Source organism: Schistocerca piceifrons, unplaced genomic scaffold, assembly GCF_021461385.2.
Source record: "Schistocerca piceifrons isolate TAMUIC-IGC-003096 unplaced genomic scaffold, iqSchPice1.1 HiC_scaffold_691, whole genome shotgun sequence".
Taxonomy (NCBI): Eukaryota; Metazoa; Arthropoda; class Insecta; order Orthoptera; family Acrididae; genus Schistocerca; species Schistocerca piceifrons.
Window position 1 is genome coordinate 39,715 of NW_025728939.1, and position 14,724 is coordinate 54,438.

General features: G+C 49.9%; 25 non-coding genes across 25 annotated transcripts; all 25 read left to right on the plus strand.

The window, feature by feature from the left end:
* The first annotated feature begins 293 nt into the window (after positions 1–293).
* On the plus strand, positions 294–367 carry Trnan-guu. Its single transcript has one exon. It is a non-coding gene; the product is annotated as a tRNA-Asn (tRNA).
* Positions 368–1,056: 689 nt separating this feature from the next.
* Trnat-cgu lies at positions 1,057–1,128 on the plus strand. Its single transcript has one exon. It is a non-coding gene; the product is annotated as a tRNA-Thr (tRNA).
* A 332-nt stretch (positions 1,129–1,460) lies between these two features.
* On the plus strand, positions 1,461–1,534 carry Trnan-guu. The gene has a single exon. It is a non-coding gene; the product is annotated as a tRNA-Asn (tRNA).
* A 689-nt stretch (positions 1,535–2,223) lies between these two features.
* On the plus strand, positions 2,224–2,295 carry Trnat-cgu. Its single transcript has one exon. It is a non-coding gene; the product is annotated as a tRNA-Thr (tRNA).
* Positions 2,296–2,628: 333 nt separating this feature from the next.
* On the plus strand, positions 2,629–2,702 carry Trnan-guu. Its single transcript has one exon. It is a non-coding gene; the product is annotated as a tRNA-Asn (tRNA).
* A 689-nt stretch (positions 2,703–3,391) lies between these two features.
* On the plus strand, positions 3,392–3,463 carry Trnat-cgu. The gene has a single exon. It is a non-coding gene; the product is annotated as a tRNA-Thr (tRNA).
* Positions 3,464–3,795: 332 nt separating this feature from the next.
* Positions 3,796–3,869, plus strand: Trnan-guu. The gene has a single exon. It is a non-coding gene; the product is annotated as a tRNA-Asn (tRNA).
* Positions 3,870–4,558: 689 nt separating this feature from the next.
* Positions 4,559–4,630, plus strand: Trnat-cgu. Its single transcript has one exon. It is a non-coding gene; the product is annotated as a tRNA-Thr (tRNA).
* A 332-nt stretch (positions 4,631–4,962) lies between these two features.
* On the plus strand, positions 4,963–5,036 carry Trnan-guu. The gene has a single exon. It is a non-coding gene; the product is annotated as a tRNA-Asn (tRNA).
* A 689-nt stretch (positions 5,037–5,725) lies between these two features.
* Positions 5,726–5,797, plus strand: Trnat-cgu. Its single transcript has one exon. It is a non-coding gene; the product is annotated as a tRNA-Thr (tRNA).
* Positions 5,798–6,129: 332 nt separating this feature from the next.
* Trnan-guu lies at positions 6,130–6,203 on the plus strand. Its single transcript has one exon. It is a non-coding gene; the product is annotated as a tRNA-Asn (tRNA).
* Positions 6,204–6,892: 689 nt separating this feature from the next.
* Positions 6,893–6,964, plus strand: Trnat-cgu. Its single transcript has one exon. It is a non-coding gene; the product is annotated as a tRNA-Thr (tRNA).
* Positions 6,965–7,296: 332 nt separating this feature from the next.
* Trnan-guu lies at positions 7,297–7,370 on the plus strand. Its single transcript has one exon. It is a non-coding gene; the product is annotated as a tRNA-Asn (tRNA).
* A 689-nt stretch (positions 7,371–8,059) lies between these two features.
* Trnat-cgu lies at positions 8,060–8,131 on the plus strand. The gene has a single exon. It is a non-coding gene; the product is annotated as a tRNA-Thr (tRNA).
* Positions 8,132–8,463: 332 nt separating this feature from the next.
* On the plus strand, positions 8,464–8,537 carry Trnan-guu. The gene has a single exon. It is a non-coding gene; the product is annotated as a tRNA-Asn (tRNA).
* A 689-nt stretch (positions 8,538–9,226) lies between these two features.
* On the plus strand, positions 9,227–9,298 carry Trnat-cgu. The gene has a single exon. It is a non-coding gene; the product is annotated as a tRNA-Thr (tRNA).
* A 333-nt stretch (positions 9,299–9,631) lies between these two features.
* On the plus strand, positions 9,632–9,705 carry Trnan-guu. Its single transcript has one exon. It is a non-coding gene; the product is annotated as a tRNA-Asn (tRNA).
* A 689-nt stretch (positions 9,706–10,394) lies between these two features.
* Positions 10,395–10,466, plus strand: Trnat-cgu. The gene has a single exon. It is a non-coding gene; the product is annotated as a tRNA-Thr (tRNA).
* Positions 10,467–10,799: 333 nt separating this feature from the next.
* Trnan-guu lies at positions 10,800–10,873 on the plus strand. The gene has a single exon. It is a non-coding gene; the product is annotated as a tRNA-Asn (tRNA).
* Positions 10,874–11,562: 689 nt separating this feature from the next.
* Positions 11,563–11,634, plus strand: Trnat-cgu. Its single transcript has one exon. It is a non-coding gene; the product is annotated as a tRNA-Thr (tRNA).
* A 332-nt stretch (positions 11,635–11,966) lies between these two features.
* On the plus strand, positions 11,967–12,040 carry Trnan-guu. Its single transcript has one exon. It is a non-coding gene; the product is annotated as a tRNA-Asn (tRNA).
* A 689-nt stretch (positions 12,041–12,729) lies between these two features.
* On the plus strand, positions 12,730–12,801 carry Trnat-cgu. Its single transcript has one exon. It is a non-coding gene; the product is annotated as a tRNA-Thr (tRNA).
* Positions 12,802–13,133: 332 nt separating this feature from the next.
* Positions 13,134–13,207, plus strand: Trnan-guu. The gene has a single exon. It is a non-coding gene; the product is annotated as a tRNA-Asn (tRNA).
* Positions 13,208–13,897: 690 nt separating this feature from the next.
* On the plus strand, positions 13,898–13,969 carry Trnat-cgu. The gene has a single exon. It is a non-coding gene; the product is annotated as a tRNA-Thr (tRNA).
* Positions 13,970–14,302: 333 nt separating this feature from the next.
* Trnan-guu lies at positions 14,303–14,376 on the plus strand. The gene has a single exon. It is a non-coding gene; the product is annotated as a tRNA-Asn (tRNA).
* Positions 14,377–14,724: the final 348 nt, after the last annotated feature.

Consider the following 14,724-nt stretch of genomic DNA (forward strand, 5'->3'; position numbering starts at 1 on the left):
CGAGCAGCATCTAACACATGGCAGTACACTGAATGAAAGGGATGTTCTACAACCTATGACAAGTATTCTACTGGCCTCAGAGTTTTCTGAATGCATAGGCAGAACATTGGTTTGTATGCATTTTGTAGTATAATGTCATGCTTGGCGATGTCATTCGTTTACGAGCCTCGCTACAGTGTGCATGCACGTTATCCATGTGAAGAGGCGTAAGCAAATGCTACCATTCTGCGAGATTCCTGCAGAAGGTATACGAATTGCGTTGATATACAGAGCACAAGGGAGCCAAAGTCAAGGCCTCCGTGGCGCAATCGGCTAGCGCGTTCGGCTGTTAACCGAAAGGTTGGTGGTTCGAGCTCACCCGGGGGCGAAATCGTTTTAACCGGCACCGAGGTGAGGACATACGTCAACTTTGTTAGAGATACACAGCTAGTGTGACAATTTGGCTGCGTTTGAGTGATGCCACAGAGCCTTATACACATTCAGCCAAGTGACACTGTAGGTAAAAACATGGCCCTACACAGACGTTCTGCTGTTTTCCTTTTTATTCGTCATGTGTGACACTGCAGTAGAGGGACGCCCGCTACAAAAGACGTATTCTTTACATTCAATTTCAGCATATACGTCGCGAGTGCCATATGACAGGGCCTGTCTCTCGATGTCGATTTGTATTTGGTGTGTCTTAAGTGTCGGTCTGCAGTAGGCCGCTGTTGGCCGAGCGACGTGCAGTCGCCTTACATGAAGCCCCATGGGCAACGCCAGTGCCACTGTGGACAACAGCGCACTGTAGCCAGAGAGAGGAGCCGAAAGGCGCATTTCGCAGTCGAGCCACGCTATCCCACAAGCTGTGCACTAGGTCAGGATTGTGCAGACCGCTAACTTTTGGTGGGCCGACGCTCGTCGTCGATCGTAAGGGCGAAACATCCAAGAGATTTGGAAAACGGCAATGTGGACACCCCCAGCAGCAGCTGTGTGCCAAATCCGATATCTGGTCGAGGGCTGCAAGATTCAGTATGATGAAGTAACAATTTGGGGATAGCTCACAAACGCTAAGCTGCCGCCTTCTTAGCTCAGTGGTAGAGCACTGGTCTCGTAAACCAGGGGTCGTGAGTTCGAACCTCACAGAAGGCATTCATTTTTTAAACCTTCCTGCAAGGAGCGGAGCTATCTCGAGCAGCATCTAACACATGGCAGTACACTGAATGAAAGGGATGTTCTACAACCTATGACAAGTATTCTACTGGCCTCAGAGTTTTCTGAATGCATAGGCAGAACATTGGTTTGTATGCATTTTGTAGTATAATGTCATGCTTGGCGATGTCATTCGTTTACGAGCCTCGCTACAGTGTGCATGCACGTTATCCATGTGAAGAGGCGTAAGCAAATGCTACCATTCTGCGAGATTCCTGCAGAAGGTATACGAATTGCGTTGATATACAGAGCACAAGGGAGCCAAAGTCAAGGCCTCCGTGGCGCAATCGGCTAGCGCGTTCGGCTGTTAACCGAAAGGTTGGTGGTTCGAGCTCACCCGGGGGCGAAATCGTTTTAACCGGCACCGAGGTGAGGACATACGTCAACTTTGTTAGAGATACACAGCTAGTGTGACAATTTGGCTGCGTTTGAGTGATGCCACAGAGCCTTATACACATTCAGCCAAGTGACACTGTAGGTAAAAACATGGCCCTACACAGACGTTCTGCTGTTTTCCTTTTTATTCGTCATGTGTGACACTGCAGTAGAGGGACGCCCGCTACAAAAGACGTATTCTTTACATTCAATTTCAGCATATACGTCGCGAGTGCCATATGACAGGGCCTGTCTCTCGATGTCGATTTGTATTTGGTGTGTCTTAAGTGTCGGTCTGCAGTAGGCCGCTGTTGGCCGAGCGACGTGCAGTCGCCTTACATGAAGCCCCATGGGCAACGCCAGTGCCACTGTGGACAACAGCGCACTGTAGCCAGAGAGAGGAGCCGAAAGGCGCATTTCGCAGTCGAGCCACGCTATCCCACAAGCTGTGCACTAGGTCAGGATTGTGCAGACCGCTAACTTTTGGTGGGCCGACGCTCGTCGTCGATCGTAAGGGCGAAACATTCAAGAGATGTGGAAAACGGCAATGTGGACACCCCCAGCAGCAGCTGTGTGCCAAATCCGATATCTGGTCGAGGGCTGCAAGATTCAGTATGATGAAGTAACAATTTGGGGATAGCTCACAAACGCTAAGCTGCCGCCTTCTTAGCTCAGTGGTAGAGCACTGGTCTCGTAAACCAGGGGTCGTGAGTTCGAACCTCACAGAAGGCATTCATTTTTTAAACCTTCCTGCAAGGAGCGGAGCTATCTCGAGCAGCATCTAACACATGGCAGTACACTGAATGAAAGGGATGTTCTACAACCTATGACAAGTATTCTACTGGCCTCAGAGGTTTTCTGAATGCATAGGCAGAACATTGGTTTGTATGCATTTTGTAGTGTAATGTCATGCTTGGCGATGTCATTCGTTTACGAGCCTCGCTACAGTGTGCATGCACGTTATCCATGTGAAGAGGCGTAAGCAAATGCTACCATTCTGCGAGATTCCTGCAGAAGGTATACGAATTGCGTTGATATACAGAGCACAAGGGAGCCAAAGTCAAGGCCTCCGTGGCGCAATCGGCTAGCGCGTTCGGCTGTTAACCGAAAGGTTGGTGGTTCGAGCCCACCCGGGGGCGAAATCGTTTTAACCGGCACCGAGGTGAGGACATACGTCAACTTTGTTAGAGATACACAGCTAGTGTGACAATTTGGCTGCGTTTGAGTGATGCCACAGAGCCTTATACACATTCAGCCAAGTGACACTGTAGGTAAAAACATGGCCCTACACAGACGTTCTGCTGTTTTCCTTTTTATTCGTCATGTGTGACACTGCAGTAGAGGGACGCCCGCTACAAAAGACGTATTCTTTACATTCAATTTCAGCATATACGTCGCGAGTGCCATATGACAGGGCCTGTCTCTCGATGTCGATTTGTATTTGGTGTGTCTTAAGTGTCGGTCTGCAGTAGGCCGCTGTTGGCCGAGCGACGTGCAGTCGCCTTACATGAAGCCCCATGGGCAACGCCAGTGCCACTGTGGACAACAGCGCACTGTAGCCAGAGAGAGGAGCCGAAAGGCGCATTTCGCAGTCGAGCCACGCTATCCCACAAGCTGTGCACTAGGTCAGGATTGTGCAGACCGCTAACTTTTGGTGGGCCGACGCTCGTCGTCGATCGTAAGGGCGAAACATCCAAGAGATTTGGAAAACGGCAATGTGGACACCCCCAGCAGCAGCTGTGTGCCAAATCCGATATCTGGTCGAGGGCTGCAAGATTCAGTATGATGAAGTAACAATTTGGGGATAGCTCACAAACGCTAAGCTGCCGCCTTCTTAGCTCAGTGGTAGAGCACTGGTCTCGTAAACCAGGGGTCGTGAGTTCGAACCTCACAGAAGGCATTCATTTTTTAAACCTTCCTGCAAGGAGCGGAGCTATCTCGAGCAGCATCTAACACATGGCAGTACACTGAATGAAAGGGATGTTCTACAACCTATGACAAGTATTCTACTGGCCTCAGAGTTTTCTGAATGCATAGGCAGAACATTGGTTTGTATGCATTTTGTAGTATAATGTCATGCTTGGCGATGTCATTCGTTTACGAGCCTCGCTACAGTGTGCATGCACGTTATCCATGTGAAGAGGCGTAAGCAAATGCTACCATTCTGCGAGATTCCTGCAGAAGGTATACGAATTGCGTTGATATACAGAGCACAAGGGAGCCAAAGTCAAGGCCTCCGTGGCGCAATCGGCTAGCGCGTTCGGCTGTTAACCGAAAGGTTGGTGGTTCGAGCTCACCCGGGGGCGAAATCGTTTTAACCGGCACCGAGGTGAGGACATACGTCAACTTTGTTAGAGATACACAGCTAGTGTGACAATTTGGCTGCGTTTGAGTGATGCCACAGAGCCTTATACACATTCAGCCAAGTGACACTGTAGGTAAAAACATGGCCCTACACAGACGTTCTGCTGTTTTCCTTTTTATTCGTCATGTGTGACACTGCAGTAGAGGGACGCCCGCTACAAAAGACGTATTCTTTACATTCAATTTCAGCATATACGTCGCGAGTGCCATATGACAGGGCCTGTCTCTCGATGTCGATTTGTATTTGGTGTGTCTTAAGTGTCGGTCTGCAGTAGGCCGCTGTTGGCCGAGCGACGTGCAGTCGCCTTACATGAAGCCCCATGGGCAACGCCAGTGCCACTGTGGACAACAGCGCACTGTAGCCAGAGAGAGGAGCCGAAAGGCGCATTTCGCAGTCGAGCCACGCTATCCCACAAGCTGTGCACTAGGTCAGGATTGTGCAGACCGCTAACTTTTGGTGGGCCGACGCTCGTCGTCGATCGTAAGGGCGAAACATTCAAGAGATTTGGAAAACGGCAATGTGGACACCCCCAGCAGCAGCTGTGTGCCAAATCCGATATCTGGTCGAGGGCTGCAAGATTCAGTATGATGAAGTAACAATTTGGGGATAGCTCACAAACGCTAAGCTGCCGCCTTCTTAGCTCAGTGGTAGAGCACTGGTCTCGTAAACCAGGGGTCGTGAGTTCGAACCTCACAGAAGGCATTCATTTTTTAAACCTTCCTGCAAGGAGCGGAGCTATCTCGAGCAGCATCTAACACATGGCAGTACACTGAATGAAAGGGATGTTCTACAACCTATGACAAGTATTCTACTGGCCTCAGAGTTTTCTGAATGCATAGGCAGAACATTGGTTTGTATGCATTTTGTAGTATAATGTCATGCTTGGCGATGTCATTCGTTTACGAGCCTCGCTACAGTGTGCATGCACGTTATCCATGTGAAGAGGCGTAAGCAAATGCTACCATTCTGCGAGATTCCTGCAGAAGGTATACGAATTGCGTTGATATACAGAGCACAAGGGAGCCAAAGTCAAGGCCTCCGTGGCGCAATCGGCTAGCGCGTTCGGCTGTTAACCGAAAGGTTGGTGGTTCGAGCCCACCCGGGGGCGAAATCGTTTTAACCGGCACCGAGGTGAGGACATACGTCAACTTTGTTAGAGATACACAGCTAGTGTGACAATTTGGCTGCGTTTGAGTGATGCCACAGAGCCTTATACACATTCAGCCAAGTGACACTGTAGGTAAAAACATGGCCCTACACAGACGTTCTGCTGTTTTCCTTTTTATTCGTCATGTGTGACACTGCAGTAGAGGGACGCCCGCTACAAAAGACGTATTCTTTACATTCAATTTCAGCATATACGTCGCGAGTGCCATATGACAGGGCCTGTCTCTCGATGTCGATTTGTATTTGGTGTGTCTTAAGTGTCGGTCTGCAGTAGGCCGCTGTTGGCCGAGCGACGTGCAGTCGCCTTACATGAAGCCCCATGGGCAACGCCAGTGCCACTGTGGACAACAGCGCACTGTAGCCAGAGAGAGGAGCCGAAAGGCGCATTTCGCAGTCGAGCCACGCTATCCCACAAGCTGTGCACTAGGTCAGGATTGTGCAGACCGCTAACTTTTGGTGGGCCGACGCTCGTCGTCGATCGTAAGGGCGAAACATCCAAGAGATTTGGAAAACGGCAATGTGGACACCCCCAGCAGCAGCTGTGTGCCAAATCCGATATCTGGTCGAGGGCTGCAAGATTCAGTATGATGAAGTAACAATTTGGGGATAGCTCACAAACGCTAAGCTGCCGCCTTCTTAGCTCAGTGGTAGAGCACTGGTCTCGTAAACCAGGGGTCGTGAGTTCGAACCTCACAGAAGGCATTCATTTTTTAAACCTTCCTGCAAGGAGCGGAGCTATCTCGAGCAGCATCTAACACATGGCAGTACACTGAATGAAAGGGATGTTCTACAACCTATGACAAGTATTCTACTGGCCTCAGAGTTTTCTGAATGCATAGGCAGAACATTGGTTTGTATGCATTTTGTAGTATAATGTCATGCTTGGCGATGTCATTCGTTTACGAGCCTCGCTACAGTGTGCATGCACGTTATCCATGTGAAGAGGCGTAAGCAAATGCTACCATTCTGCGAGATTCCTGCAGAAGGTATACGAATTGCGTTGATATACAGAGCACAAGGGAGCCAAAGTCAAGGCCTCCGTGGCGCAATCGGCTAGCGCGTTCGGCTGTTAACCGAAAGGTTGGTGGTTCGAGCCCACCCGGGGGCGAAATCGTTTTAACCGGCACCGAGGTGAGGACATACGTCAACTTTGTTAGAGATACACAGCTAGTGTGACAATTTGGCTGCGTTTGAGTGATGCCACAGAGCCTTATACACATTCAGCCAAGTGACACTGTAGGTAAAAACATGGCCCTACACAGACGTTCTGCTGTTTTCCTTTTTATTCGTCATGTGTGACACTGCAGTAGAGGGACGCCCGCTACAAAAGACGTATTCTTTACATTCAATTTCAGCATATACGTCGCGAGTGCCATATGACAGGGCCTGTCTCTCGATGTCGATTTGTATTTGGTGTGTCTTAAGTGTCGGTCTGCAGTAGGCCGCTGTTGGCCGAGCGACGTGCAGTCGCCTTACATGAAGCCCCATGGGCAACGCCAGTGCCACTGTGGACAACAGCGCACTGTAGCCAGAGAGAGGAGCCGAAAGGCGCATTTCGCAGTCGAGCCACGCTATCCCACAAGCTGTGCACTAGGTCAGGATTGTGCAGACCGCTAACTTTTGGTGGGCCGACGCTCGTCGTCGATCGTAAGGGCGAAACATCCAAGAGATTTGGAAAACGGCAATGTGGACACCCCCAGCAGCAGCTGTGTGCCAAATCCGATATCTGGTCGAGGGCTGCAAGATTCAGTATGATGAAGTAACAATTTGGGGATAGCTCACAAACGCTAAGCTGCCGCCTTCTTAGCTCAGTGGTAGAGCACTGGTCTCGTAAACCAGGGGTCGTGAGTTCGAACCTCACAGAAGGCATTCATTTTTTAAACCTTCCTGCAAGGAGCGGAGCTATCTCGAGCAGCATCTAACACATGGCAGTACACTGAATGAAAGGGATGTTCTACAACCTATGACAAGTATTCTACTGGCCTCAGAGTTTTCTGAATGCATAGGCAGAACATTGGTTTGTATGCATTTTGTAGTATAATGTCATGCTTGGCGATGTCATTCGTTTACGAGCCTCGCTACAGTGTGCATGCACGTTATCCATGTGAAGAGGCGTAAGCAAATGCTACCATTCTGCGAGATTCCTGCAGAAGGTATACGAATTGCGTTGATATACAGAGCACAAGGGAGCCAAAGTCAAGGCCTCCGTGGCGCAATCGGCTAGCGCGTTCGGCTGTTAACCGAAAGGTTGGTGGTTCGAGCCCACCCGGGGGCGAAATCGTTTTAACCGGCACCGAGGTGAGGACATACGTCAACTTTGTTAGAGATACACAGCTAGTGTGACAATTTGGCTGCGTTTGAGTGATGCCACAGAGCCTTATACACATTCAGCCAAGTGACACTGTAGGTAAAAACATGGCCCTACACAGACGTTCTGCTGTTTTCCTTTTTATTCGTCATGTGTGACACTGCAGTAGAGGGACGCCCGCTACAAAAGACGTATTCTTTACATTCAATTTCAGCATATACGTCGCGAGTGCCATATGACAGGGCCTGTCTCTCGATGTCGATTTGTATTTGGTGTGTCTTAAGTGTCGGTCTGCAGTAGGCCGCTGTTGGCCGAGCGACGTGCAGTCGCCTTACATGAAGCCCCATGGGCAACGCCAGTGCCACTGTGGACAACAGCGCACTGTAGCCAGAGAGAGGAGCCGAAAGGCGCATTTCGCAGTCGAGCCACGCTATCCCACAAGCTGTGCACTAGGTCAGGATTGTGCAGACCGCTAACTTTTGGTGGGCCGACGCTCGTCGTCGATCGTAAGGGCGAAACATCCAAGAGATTTGGAAAACGGCAATGTGGACACCCCCAGCAGCAGCTGTGTGCCAAATCCGATATCTGGTCGAGGGCTGCAAGATTCAGTATGATGAAGTAACAATTTGGGGATAGCTCACAAACGCTAAGCTGCCGCCTTCTTAGCTCAGTGGTAGAGCACTGGTCTCGTAAACCAGGGGTCGTGAGTTCGAACCTCACAGAAGGCATTCATTTTTTAAACCTTCCTGCAAGGAGCGGAGCTATCTCGAGCAGCATCTAACACATGGCAGTACACTGAATGAAAGGGATGTTCTACAACCTATGACAAGTATTCTACTGGCCTCAGAGTTTTCTGAATGCATAGGCAGAACATTGGTTTGTATGCATTTTGTAGTATAATGTCATGCTTGGCGATGTCATTCGTTTACGAGCCTCGCTACAGTGTGCATGCACGTTATCCATGTGAAGAGGCGTAAGCAAATGCTACCATTCTGCGAGATTCCTGCAGAAGGTATACGAATTGCGTTGATATACAGAGCACAAGGGAGCCAAAGTCAAGGCCTCCGTGGCGCAATCGGCTAGCGCGTTCGGCTGTTAACCGAAAGGTTGGTGGTTCGAGCCCACCCGGGGGCGAAATCGTTTTAACCGGCACCGAGGTGAGGACATACGTCAACTTTGTTAGAGATACACAGCTAGTGTGACAATTTGGCTGCGTTTGAGTGATGCCACAGAGCCTTATACACATTCAGCCAAGTGACACTGTAGGTAAAAACATGGCCCTACACAGACGTTCTGCTGTTTTCCTTTTTATTCGTCATGTGTGACACTGCAGTAGAGGGACGCCCGCTACAAAAGACGTATTCTTTACATTCAATTTCAGCATATACGTCGCGAGTGCCATATGACAGGGCCTGTCTCTCGATGTCGATTTGTATTTGGTGTGTCTTAAGTGTCGGTCTGCAGTAGGCCGCTGTTGGCCGAGCGACGTGCAGTCGCCTTACATGAAGCCCCATGGGCAACGCCAGTGCCACTGTGGACAACAGCGCACTGTAGCCAGAGAGAGGAGCCGAAAGGCGCATTTCGCAGTCGAGCCACGCTATCCCACAAGCTGTGCACTAGGTCAGGATTGTGCAGACCGCTAACTTTTGGTGGGCCGACGCTCGTCGTCGATCGTAAGGGCGAAACATCCAAGAGATTTGGAAAACGGCAATGTGGACACCCCCAGCAGCAGCTGTGTGCCAAATCCGATATCTGGTCGAGGGCTGCAAGATTCAGTATGATGAAGTAACAATTTGGGGATAGCTCACAAACGCTAAGCTGCCGCCTTCTTAGCTCAGTGGTAGAGCACTGGTCTCGTAAACCAGGGGTCGTGAGTTCGAACCTCACAGAAGGCATTCATTTTTTAAACCTTCCTGCAAGGAGCGGAGCTATCTCGAGCAGCATCTAACACATGGCAGTACACTGAATGAAAGGGATGTTCTACAACCTATGACAAGTATTCTACTGGCCTCAGAGGTTTTCTGAATGCATAGGCAGAACATTGGTTTGTATGCATTTTGTAGTATAATGTCATGCTTGGCGATGTCATTCGTTTACGAGCCTCGCTACAGTGTGCATGCACGTTATCCATGTGAAGAGGCGTAAGCAAATGCTACCATTCTGCGAGATTCCTGCAGAAGGTATACGAATTGCGTTGATATACAGAGCACAAGGGAGCCAAAGTCAAGGCCTCCGTGGCGCAATCGGCTAGCGCGTTCGGCTGTTAACCGAAAGGTTGGTGGTTCGAGCTCACCCGGGGGCGAAATCGTTTTAACCGGCACCGAGGTGAGGACATACGTCAACTTTGTTAGAGATACACAGCTAGTGTGACAATTTGGCTGCGTTTGAGTGATGCCACAGAGCCTTATACACATTCAGCCAAGTGACACTGTAGGTAAAAACATGGCCCTACACAGACGTTCTGCTGTTTTCCTTTTTATTCGTCATGTGTGACACTGCAGTAGAGGGACGCCCGCTACAAAAGACGTATTCTTTACATTCAATTTCAGCATATACGTCGCGAGTGCCATATGACAGGGCCTGTCTCTCGATGTCGATTTGTATTTGGTGTGTCTTAAGTGTCGGTCTGCAGTAGGCCGCTGTTGGCCGAGCGACGTGCAGTCGCCTTACATGAAGCCCCATGGGCAACGCCAGTGCCACTGTGGACAACAGCGCACTGTAGCCAGAGAGAGGAGCCGAAAGGCGCATTTCGCAGTCGAGCCACGCTATCCCACAAGCTGTGCACTAGGTCAGGATTGTGCAGACCGCTAACTTTTGGTGGGCCGACGCTCGTCGTCGATCGTAAGGGCGAAACATTCAAGAGATTTGGAAAACGGCAATGTGGACACCCCCAGCAGCAGCTGTGTGCCAAATCCGATATCTGGTCGAGGGCTGCAAGATTCAGTATGATGAAGTAACAATTTGGGGATAGCTCACAAACGCTAAGCTGCCGCCTTCTTAGCTCAGTGGTAGAGCACTGGTCTCGTAAACCAGGGGTCGTGAGTTCGAACCTCACAGAAGGCATTCATTTTTTAAACCTTCCTGCAAGGAGCGGAGCTATCTCGAGCAGCATCTAACACATGGCAGTACACTGAATGAAAGGGATGTTCTACAACCTATGACAAGTATTCTACTGGCCTCAGAGGTTTTCTGAATGCATAGGCAGAACATTGGTTTGTATGCATTTTGTAGTATAATGTCATGCTTGGCGATGTCATTCGTTTACGAGCCTCGCTACAGTGTGCATGCACGTTATCCATGTGAAGAGGCGTAAGCAAATGCTACCATTCTGCGAGATTCCTGCAGAAGGTATACGAATTGCGTTGATATACAGAGCACAAGGGAGCCAAAGTCAAGGCCTCCGTGGCGCAATCGGCTAGCGCGTTCGGCTGTTAACCGAAAGGTTGGTGGTTCGAGCCCACCCGGGGGCGAAATCGTTTTAACCGGCACCGAGGTGAGGACATACGTCAACTTTGTTAGAGATACACAGCTAGTGTGACAATTTGGCTGCGTTTGAGTGATGCCACAGAGCCTTATACACATTCAGCCAAGTGACACTGTAGGTAAAAACATGGCCCTACACAGACGTTCTGCTGTTTTCCTTTTTATTCGTCATGTGTGACACTGCAGTAGAGGGACGCCCGCTACAAAAGACGTATTCTTTACATTCAATTTCAGCATATACGTCGCGAGTGCCATATGACAGGGCCTGTCTCTCGATGTCGATTTGTATTTGGTGTGTCTTAAGTGTCGGTCTGCAGTAGGCCGCTGTTGGCCGAGCGACGTGCAGTCGCCTTACATGAAGCCCCATGGGCAACGCCAGTGCCACTGTGGACAACAGCGCACTGTAGCCAGAGAGAGGAGCCGAAAGGCGCATTTCGCAGTCGAGCCACGCTATCCCACAAGCTGTGCACTAGGTCAGGATTGTGCAGACCGCTAACTTTTGGTGGGCCGACGCTCGTCGTCGATCGTAAGGGCGAAACATCCAAGAGATTTGGAAAACGGCAATGTGGACACCCCCAGCAGCAGCTGTGTGCCAAATCCGATATCTGGTCGAGGGCTGCAAGATTCAGTATGATGAAGTAACAATTTGGGGATAGCTCACAAACGCTAAGCTGCCGCCTTCTTAGCTCAGTGGTAGAGCACTGGTCTCGTAAACCAGGGGTCGTGAGTTCGAACCTCACAGAAGGCATTCATTTTTTAAACCTTCCTGCAAGGAGCGGAGCTATCTCGAGCAGCATCTAACACATGGCAGTACACTGAATGAAAGGGATGTTCTACAACCTATGACAAGTATTCTACTGGCCTCAGAGTTTTCTGAATGCATAGGCAGAACATTGGTTTGTATGCATTTTGTAGTATAATGTCATGCTTGGCGATGTCATTCGTTTACGAGCCTCGCTACAGTGTGCATGCACGTTATCCATGTGAAGAGGCGTAAGCAAATGCTACCATTCTGCGAGATTCCTGCAGAAGGTATACGAATTGCGTTGATATACAGAGCACAAGGGAGCCAAAGTCAAGGCCTCCGTGGCGCAATCGGCTAGCGCGTTCGGCTGTTAACCGAAAGGTTGGTGGTTCGAGCCCACCCGGGGGCGAAATCGTTTTAACCGGCACCGAGGTGAGGACATACGTCAACTTTGTTAGAGATACACAGCTAGTGTGACAATTTGGCTGCGTTTGAGTGATGCCACAGAGCCTTATACACATTCAGCCAAGTGACACTGTAGGTAAAAACATGGCCCTACACAGACGTTCTGCTGTTTTCCTTTTTATTCGTCATGTGTGACACTGCAGTAGAGGGACGCCCGCTACAAAAGACGTATTCTTTACATTCAATTTCAGCATATACGTCGCGAGTGCCATATGACAGGGCCTGTCTCTCGATGTCGATTTGTATTTGGTGTGTCTTAAGTGTCGGTCTGCAGTAGGCCGCTGTTGGCCGAGCGACGTGCAGTCGCCTTACATGAAGCCCCATGGGCAACGCCAGTGCCACTGTGGACAACAGCGCACTGTAGCCAGAGAGAGGAGCCGAAAGGCGCATTTCGCAGTCGAGCCACGCTATCCCACAAGCTGTGCACTAGGTCAGGATTGTGCAGACCGCTAACTTTTGGTGGGCCGACGCTCGTCGTCGATCGTAAGGGCGAAACATCCAAGAGATTTGGAAAACGGCAATGTGGACACCCCCAGCAGCAGCTGTGTGCCAAATCCGATATCTGGTCGAGGGCTGCAAGATTCAGTATGATGAAGTAACAATTTGGGGATAGCTCACAAACGCTAAGCTGCCGCCTTCTTAGCTCAGTGGTAGAGCACTGGTCTCGTAAACCAGGGGTCGTGAGTTCGAACCTCACAGAAGGCATTCATTTTTTAAACCTTCCTGCAAGGAGCGGAGCTATCTCGAGCAGCATCTAACACATGGCAGTACACTGAATGAAAGGGATGTTCTACAACCTATGACAAGTATTCTACTGGCCTCAGAGTTTTCTGAATGCATAGGCAGAACATTGGTTTGTATGCATTTTGTAGTATAATGTCATGCTTGGCGATGTCATTCGTTTACGAGCCTCGCTACAGTGTGCATGCACGTTATCCATGTGAAGAGGCGTAAGCAAATGCTACCATTCTGCGAGATTCCTGCAGAAGGTATACGAATTGCGTTGATATACAGAGCACAAGGGAGCCAAAGTCAAGGCCTCCGTGGCGCAATCGGCTAGCGCGTTCGGCTGTTAACCGAAAGGTTGGTGGTTCGAGCCCACCCGGGGGCGAAATCGTTTTAACCGGCACCGAGGTGAGGACATACGTCAACTTTGTTAGAGATACACAGCTAGTGTGACAATTTGGCTGCGTTTGAGTGATGCCACAGAGCCTTATACACATTCAGCCAAGTGACACTGTAGGTAAAAACATGGCCCTACACAGACGTTCTGCTGTTTTCCTTTTTATTCGTCATGTGTGACACTGCAGTAGAGGGACGCCCGCTACAAAAGACGTATTCTTTACATTCAATTTCAGCATATACGTCGCGAGTGCCATATGACAGGGCCTGTCTCTCGATGTCGATTTGTATTTGGTGTGTCTTAAGTGTCGGTCTGCAGTAGGCCGCTGTTGGCCGAGCGACGTGCAGTCGCCTTACATGAAGCCCCATGGGCAACGCCAGTGCCACTGTGGACAACAGCGCACTGTAGCCAGAGAGAGGAGCCGAAAGGCGCATTTCGCAGTCGAGCCACGCTATCCCACAAGCTGTGCACTAGGTCAGGATTGTGCAGACCGCTAACTTTTGGTGGGCCGACGCTCGTCGTCGATCGTAAGGGCGAAACATCCAAGAGATTTGGAAAACGGCAATGTGGACACCCCCCAGCAGCAGCTGTGTGCCAAATCCGATATCTGGTCGAGGGCTGCAAGATTCAGTATGATGAAGTAACAATTTGGGGATAGCTCACAAACGCTAAGCTGCCGCCTTCTTAGCTCAGTGGTAGAGCACTGGTCTCGTAAACCAGGGGTCGTGAGTTCGAACCTCACAGAAGGCATTCATTTTTTAAACCTTCCTGCAAGGAGCGGAGCTATCTCGAGCAGCATCTAACACATGGCAGTACACTGAATGAAAGGGATGTTCTACAACCTATGACAAGTATTCTACTGGCCTCAGAGGTTTTCTGAATGCATAGGCAGAACATTGGTTTGTATGCATTTTGTAGTATAATGTCATGCTTGGCGATGTCATTCGTTTACGAGCCTCGCTACAGTGTGCATGCACGTTATCCATGTGAAGAGGCGTAAGCAAATGCTACCATTCTGCGAGATTCCTGCAGAAGGTATACGAATTGCGTTGATATACAGAGCACAAGGGAGCCAAAGTCAAGGCCTCCGTGGCGCAATCGGCTAGCGCGTTCGGCTGTTAACCGAAAGGTTGGTGGTTCGAGCCCACCCGGGGGCGAAATCGTTTTAACCGGCACCGAGGTGAGGACATACGTCAACTTTGTTAGAGATACACAGCTAGTGTGACAATTTGGCTGCGTTTGAGTGATGCCACAGAGCCTTATACACATTCAGCCAAGTGACACTGTAGGTAAAAACATGGCCCTACACAGACGTTCTGCTGTTTTCCTTTTTATTCGTCATGTGTGACACTGCAGTAGAGGGACGCCCGCTACAAAAGACGTATTCTTTACATTCAATTTCAGCATATACGTCGCGAGTGCCATATGACAGGGCCTGTCTCTCGATGTCGATTTGTATTTGGTGTGTCTTAAGTGTCGGTCTGCAGTAGGCCGCTGTTGGCCGA